This window comes from Mustela nigripes, chromosome 12 (assembly GCF_022355385.1).
Source record: "Mustela nigripes isolate SB6536 chromosome 12, MUSNIG.SB6536, whole genome shotgun sequence".
NCBI classification, from domain to species: domain Eukaryota; kingdom Metazoa; phylum Chordata; class Mammalia; order Carnivora; family Mustelidae; genus Mustela; species Mustela nigripes.
The window spans coordinates 80,237,485-80,244,786 of record NC_081568.1 but is presented as its reverse complement, the minus strand read 5'-3'; the positions used below and the strand labels follow the sequence as shown (position 1 = coordinate 80,244,786).

The window sequence follows — 7,302 nt, the reverse complement described above, 5'->3', positions numbered from 1 at the left end:
CTGTCTGGGCCCTGCATTTAACTACCATTTTGAATGTCACAGATGTTGTTCTATTTCCATCCTTCTGACTGAGAGTAAATAAGCAGGGGTTCTGATTATGGCTCTACCTTCATCATTCCAAGTCAGCTGGCTGATTCCATTTGTTCCTCTGAATCTTCTGCATTCACATGGCCCCTAGAGAGGTGGGGGTGGGATCAGAAAAAGGACAAGTTGTGTGCTCCCTTCAGCAGTACATATACGAAAATTGGAGCCACATAGAGAAGACTGGCATGGCCCTTGTGCAAGGAGCAAAAGGACAAGGTGAGTGAAAGAATCAGTTATTTCTGTGACTCTGAATAAGTAGGATTGTCAAAAGAAGAGGAAGACTAATCTGTCTATAATGCCCATGTTTCTTACAGCACATATTAGGTATTTATGTATATAACTAGTGCTATATATACATATATATGTATATAATCACTCACAAAATCATACTGTTCCCCCAGGGACATGTAAGTGTTTTTTTCTTTTTTTTTTTCAATTTAATTTTAGCTATACAATTTTAAAAATCAATTTCCTTAATTTTTTTATTCACTTAGGTTACTTTTATTACCATAGTACCTGAATATTATAAATAGAAGATTAGAAATTAACAGTAAAATGCATATGGCTTCTAACACATTTATACCCACAATGCAGACAATTAAATACAAACAAAATAACACAAACAATACAGGCCAAGTGGCTAACACCAATTTAATATGACCATTGATGTTGCTTTGCTGTAATAAGCACTAACAACAAATGGACACCTAACTCTATGATACGGGTTCTCTTGATGAAATCATACTGTGTAAGTACATGGCACCTTTTCTAAAACCCTGGGGCAAGATGCAATAGAGAATTTTGAATATTTCTTATTATAGAAAGGGGCAGTACACAATAAATACAGTAATATTTTATAGTGTAACATGAATATCCATAAATGGGATAACTAAAAACTATAAATAGCCTTATCTCAGTGTGGGTCGGGTTTCATACCAAATAAGTTTGTCACAAACTTACAAAAAACAGCTGGGTCATTTAACAAGTCCTATAGCCTTGAGAAAATTACTCAATTTCAATGATTTCACCCACGAAATAATTTCATTAGATGAGAGTAACTAGCCTATGACCTGTAGCCAGAAAGAAAACCTGGATGTTTATGCATGGCCACCAGAAGCTGCAGAATAAATACTTACTTTCTATAAATACTGTACTTATATAAGTGTGTTCCTATATTGACTAGGTATATGCCATTTACAGTACCACAGCAGAGGTTAAAACAAGGACCCAGAGATAAATGAGGCGACTATATGGACTCAGGGAGCTTTTGTCCAGCAGGACAGACAGACCTGCAGATGAACACCTGACAGCTGAGTATAAATAGAGTGATAATACCTATGTGTGGACAAGGCAAATTGATGCCATAACCTGGGGGAGATTAGGACACACTTTCTTGGTCAATGATACTGATATCAGGGAGGGTTTTGAAGGATGAATAGGAATTCACAAGACAGTGGAATATTATTAAAATTGATCTAACCTTTTAGAGACAAATTAAATAATATTGTAGAGGGCACTTTAGGAGAAATTGATTCTTTTTTGATGTTTACCAGCTGAATCATTTATAGTCTCTTCTAAGCCGATGATGCCCAACCCAAAATTCATGCTCTCCTGCACGGGTCATGAAGGCTGAGCACTCATCAGTTTGTGGAATCTCTTTTCTCTTAGTAGGGAAGAACATGCTGTTCTTAGACCCCGCTTTGGTCCTATTTGCTTTCTAATATTGAAAATGCTAAGTGTACAAGATGCTTATCTATTTATTAAGACATTTGCTGGGTTCTCTAAGACATGTGGCTTCTCCACCCTTTCCCCTCCTTCCTGTAACCCCCCAACCAGTTCCTGTCAGTGGGAACCTGACAATCATAAACCTAATTCTTTTGAGGCCATTCTAATGCTTGAGCTCTTCTTTGGTTGGCCTCCCTGCATGGGAGTAATCCCCTCAGTGCATGTGAGGCCACGGTCTGAAGCTGGGGAGCATACACAGAGGGCTCTGCAACACGGTCTGGAGTCATAATGGGCTTCACAGAAGAACTGGTGATTTGTGTAAATTTAAATAAAGATTCTCCAAGTATCTGTTCAGCATGTATTGATCGGAGAGGCAGAAAACAACATGGAGACTGAACAGGGAAAGAAGACCTTGGAGGCAGCCCTCAACCTCTCCACTGATATTCCCAGCGATCCCCAAACTTGCCCTCTCCCTTCTGCAAACCTGAGGCCCCAGAGAGAAATGGGACCACACTTTTTAGAAGGCCATTTGGTGATCATTGAATGTGACCCTTGTAAATTCTACCCCTTATTCCAAAGTAGCTCTTGGAATAAACATCCAGATTTAGGCAGTAGACTCCTGATTCCCTGAGGGGAATCCGGAAAGCAGAATTGTCTTCATCTTGCACGACACACAGGGAGTGTCATTTGGGTGATCCTTTCCACTGGCACCACGCTACCATCCCTAAAAGATTAGTCAACCTTAATCTCTACTAGAATTCCAGGAATAGAGGTTCCAAAGACACAAAGAACTCCACATTCACATTTCTACTCTGAATCAAATCAGACTCATTCCCAAACCCAAGTAAATGATTTCTGAAAAGGGAATTGTGAGGCTGGCTTGCTGACTGATGAATCTCTTTCAGATTGCATACCTTGCTTAGTGCTAGTGACAGATGAGAACATCAGCATCCCTGACTCACATTCTAGATTTACCACTGGGCATTGTGGTTTGTCTGAATTCCCAGTGTTAAAATGACAGCTGCATTATGGTTTTCCCCGTGTTCACTTTAAGAAGCTTAGCAGTGTGATACATCAAGTGTCAGTCCTGCCCAAATGGTGTGGTTTAGGGGGCTCAAGCGATTAGGAAAGACAAGGGAGGGGTTTGCCTTGGTGATGCATTCATGTTCCAGCTAACAGAGGGTCTGGAGAGCTTATGTGGAACTGTAACTCAAGGTCTGTGTTTTAGCATCTCCATCAGTAATCATCTTCCTGCTCTCTTTACAGTTTGTGGCATGGTTCCCTTCACCACATTCATACCTGTCTGTGCAAAAGGCTTGCATAATGCAGAGTGTGGTTTAAAATGTGTGAAAACTTCATCCAGATCTTCGGAGCTTGCCTTGTCTTTGATCTCAAAGCCAGTCAAGGAGAGCAAGTATGTCTATTTCTAATTCTAGCTGCATGTAAGCTGGGGAGGGACACATCATTGCAAAACAAAGTTCTAGAGAAAAAAAAAAAAAAGATAAACTCTTTATAGTACTTTGTCCCATGTTTTTCCAGTTTAAGTATATTCTCAATCCAGAGTGGTATAAAATGAAGAAGATAAGGGTGGGGTGAAGTAACGAAAAAACCTGAAAACTTCATTATTTCTATGATTGGAGAAAACGCAAATATAATTCAACTTCTCTGTGTCACATTGTTTCATATGTACCTACCCTGAAATGCTATGAATGAGGAAGCAGGATTGTTCCTCAGTGCTCTGGAGAAGTCTGGGGTATGATGTGGAATGGGGAGGAGTGCTGGAAGACAAGTGGAAGATGTTTCTGGAGTTGTATGTGACAAGGCCAGGTAATGAGAAGTCTTAAGAGCTTTGGCCTGAAGGAGTGCGGTTTTATCTTGAAGGTAGAGGGAAAATACTAAGGGGCTGTAAATTAGAAAAGTGACACTTAAAAACAACAACAATAATCATTGTGTGTGTGTATACAATGATTATTCTGCCTTTCAATATAACATTATTTCATAAGTGTTTTCCAAATTAATACAAGTGTAATTTTAATGCTAGTTTGCTAAGAAAACTTGCCTTAATTCCTTAACTGCTAAAATTCATATCATTTCATCATTTTTTTTTGTAATTACTCATTTACTTCTCTATCCATCCAGACTATGGTGCCTTTGGAGTCAAAGACTAGTCTTCTTTGCACTTAACATTTATCATCTAGAATAGAGGTTGATGTAAACAGAAGATAAACTGGGTATCTTCTCACCGATATCATCCAAGGGTTTTGAGGATTCTCTTTCAAATATTTCAAGCCTTTCCCCTTTGCTTCTTTAAGGTAGATGGCTGCTGTGTTATCCTCACCCCTATATATATTCAAGCAATCAACTGATCAGTTTAAATAAACTCCAAGATCGGTTGTGACTTCTAACCACATGATACGTGTGTGGCCAAGGACTTAATATACAGAAATGAACCTTTCTGTCCCCTCCACTCACACAGAGCACAAACTGTATGCAAATGTAAATCTGGTTCATGTGATTAAATAACAGGGTAGCAGTATGGTCAATCAATTTAGTTTTACCTGTCTAAATGTATGACTCTAAATTTCCAAGCAAGAGACCCATCTTTGATTGTTCTTGTGCCACATGCTGGGGCTGATGCAGAGTATATCTGTGTCAAGGTGAAACCAACCTCCTCCCTTACAATAAACAGGGAGTTTTCCATGGCTTCTTCCACTATTCCCCTTCCCATTTTTCTGTTTAATTCATAACACTTGCTCAATCCAAGCCACGCCCCAATACAACTCAGTCTGTAAGAATGAGCCCTAGTATCTCCCAGGATCCCAAGAAGAAGTCTCCAAAAAACAATAAAGACCCCCACATTTCTGGCTCTGAATCAAAGCAGACTCACTTTCAGTTCCCAATAAATTCATTCTGAAAAAAGAAAAGCCACAGAGGGAAGAACAGGTAAAATAAATTTTTTTCTTGCTGAATTTACAATAATTGAGGAGATTTCTATTCCAAAAAAGAAAAAAGAAAAAAAGAAAGAAAGAAGAAGAAGAAGAAAAGCCCACAGGGTATTAGAGGGACAAATGATGATGCCCACAGAAAGGAGACATATAAATTAATTTTTGCCCTGGCTGAGGAAAGGTGAAGTTAAAAGAGGAAAGAGAATCTCAGGAAGTGAAATTAAAGCCAACATGCTTCTGGCTTCTTGAGGATGCCCCCTGAGTCAACTAATTACTTGTGAGGGTATTATGGAATGAGTTGCCTGAACTTCCCTCACTTGAAGGGGAGAGGGAAGGAAGAAGTACCGTGAGACTCTATCATGAGGACTGGAAATCACCTTGGGAAAAAATTTCCAAGACACTGGGAATGGAAGAGAAACAAAGGATTATTAATAACCAGTAATAAGACAACTACCTTCAACAGTGATTGCTAAGCTGGCTCATGGAGTCATGGTCTGGATCCAGAACATACCTGGGGATTTTTTTTTTCTTTCTTCTTTCTTCCTCCTTCCTCCTGTTCCTTTTTCCCTTTCTCCTTTCCTCTCATCCAACAGGTAAACAGCTTCTATGTGATGGCTACTCTCCCAAACACTGGGAACATAGACTAAGACATCCTGATCACGAGTGACATTAATTCATACAAATGAGAGGAAGAAAATTTTTCACCCAACTTCTCTGGAAAGAAGCTGTATTTGTTTGGGGTGGGGGAAGCTTTTTGATGAATGGGTGGGATAGAAAGTAACATCCTGGCAGGCCTAAGTCTAGCTGAGGACTGCATGTGTAGGAAGCAAAGGAGGAGATTCTTTGATATGCCAGAGAGAAAGAGGGAAAGCAGGATGGAACAGTTAAGAAGGTGAAAGTTTGCACTCCACAGTGTGATTCTTCACCGAGGTTCCAAAAATGCCCCGTGCAGCTTTCATGTAGACACCTGTAAGTGGGCTGAGTTCTATGCATGGATGTCACACACCTCAATGGAAACTGTCTTCAAGGGCCAACAGAAACTAGAGACAGAGCAGAGAGAACGATGAGGATGACACCATAAGAAAAGGTATGCACCAGCACAGGCCATGTCACCAGTGTCCAGGCTGAGTTTGAACAGATTTGCAAGGCTCAGAAGCTTCTAGGCTGCATTTGGTCTTTACATTCAGTTGTTTGTAGGAGAACACTGAAAAGTCCTTGAACTCAATATCTGAGGATAGAAGAAAAAAATACATTGTAAAGCAACCCACCCAATTGTGGATCAATAGCATTATACATGGAATGTAGTATATATCATGTATCACTAGGGCCCAAGGGAATCAAGTGTCTGTGTACTTACAGATAGACTTTAGAAAAATCTGTGAACACCCTGAAATTACATGCAGAATGTTATGGTATGTATATGCCCCAAATACTTACAAATGAAAGTAACTAGCATTTATGGAGTATTTACTATGTATTATTGTGCTAAAAAGCTTAATACATAATTATGTCATGCTCACAACAACTCAGTAAGAAAGAAAGCTGAAAATCAGGGATTTTGCCCAAGCTCATGAAGGCCACACCCTCAGCGAGTAGCAGAGCATGGGTGTGAACTTGTGTCAAAATTCTTAGTCTGCATATGCTCAACTGGGTCCCAGTCATGTGTCCTCTAAACTACACTGAATCCAGAGTCATATTTTGTTACCATTTCAAAAGTTGTTTCTACATAGAGAAAAAAGATTAGAAAAAATCTTAAGCGCCTACTGGGTCTTAGATTCTCCTCCTAATTTTGGAGGGCCTTCACATCTCCGGCACCTTCATGTGTCATATCCTATTTCATCCTCTCCCCTCACTCCATCAGTGTAGTAGGTAGAAAGGTCTCCCTTTGACAGTCAGAAATACTGACTTCAGAGTGGTCAAGTCCACTGCTTTTGGTAAGTGCAAGTGAGTTTGCACTTTTGTCTTCCATTCCACCAACCTGTTACCTAGTCCGAACCGAGCAGTAGAATAGTTTCCAAGGGGTCAGGTTGGTGGACTCTTGAGGTGGAGAAGAGTCATCCAGAAGGCCAGCTGAAGCATTGTCATGAGATCTGCCAAATCAAATTGCAGCTTGAATCCCGTAAAAGAGGGGGCCTCAGAGATGTGTTTTTACTGCTTGACATAGAGACCCATACAACAGGCACAGGCACCAGGAGAGAACCAAGTCCCTGGAGACTTTTGACCCTGACCTTGTCAATTCTACTAATAGAATAGTCATTACAGCTGTTAGGAATTTCAGAGTCGTTGCACCTGCCCGCCCCTGCCTCGTGTGGGAAACAGCGGGGCAGGCCAAGCAGGCCACTTGGGAAGAACAAAAGGAGTTGCCGCTGAAATAGACCTTCCTTACAAAGAAGTCTTGCACTCGCTCGTGCCTGGAGTGGCTGTGGGTGCCCGTGGGGTGAGTTAACCCCAGAAGCCCAGGAGACAAGCATAGGGCCATTCACAAACAGGGAAGACCTGTTTGGAATTACAGGGCCAAACAAAGTGCGGGGGGGGGGGGGGGGGGGGG

The 7,302-nt window shown here is 40.8% G+C and overlaps 1 non-coding gene across 1 annotated transcript; it reads left to right on the top strand.

Annotated features, from left to right (window-relative positions):
* Positions 1 to 214: 214 nt before the first annotated feature.
* Positions 215 to 322, top strand: LOC132028993 (U6 spliceosomal RNA). Its single transcript, XR_009407637.1, has one exon. It is a non-coding gene; the product is annotated as a U6 spliceosomal RNA (small nuclear RNA).
* The last annotated feature ends 6,980 nt before the right edge of the window (positions 323 to 7,302 follow it).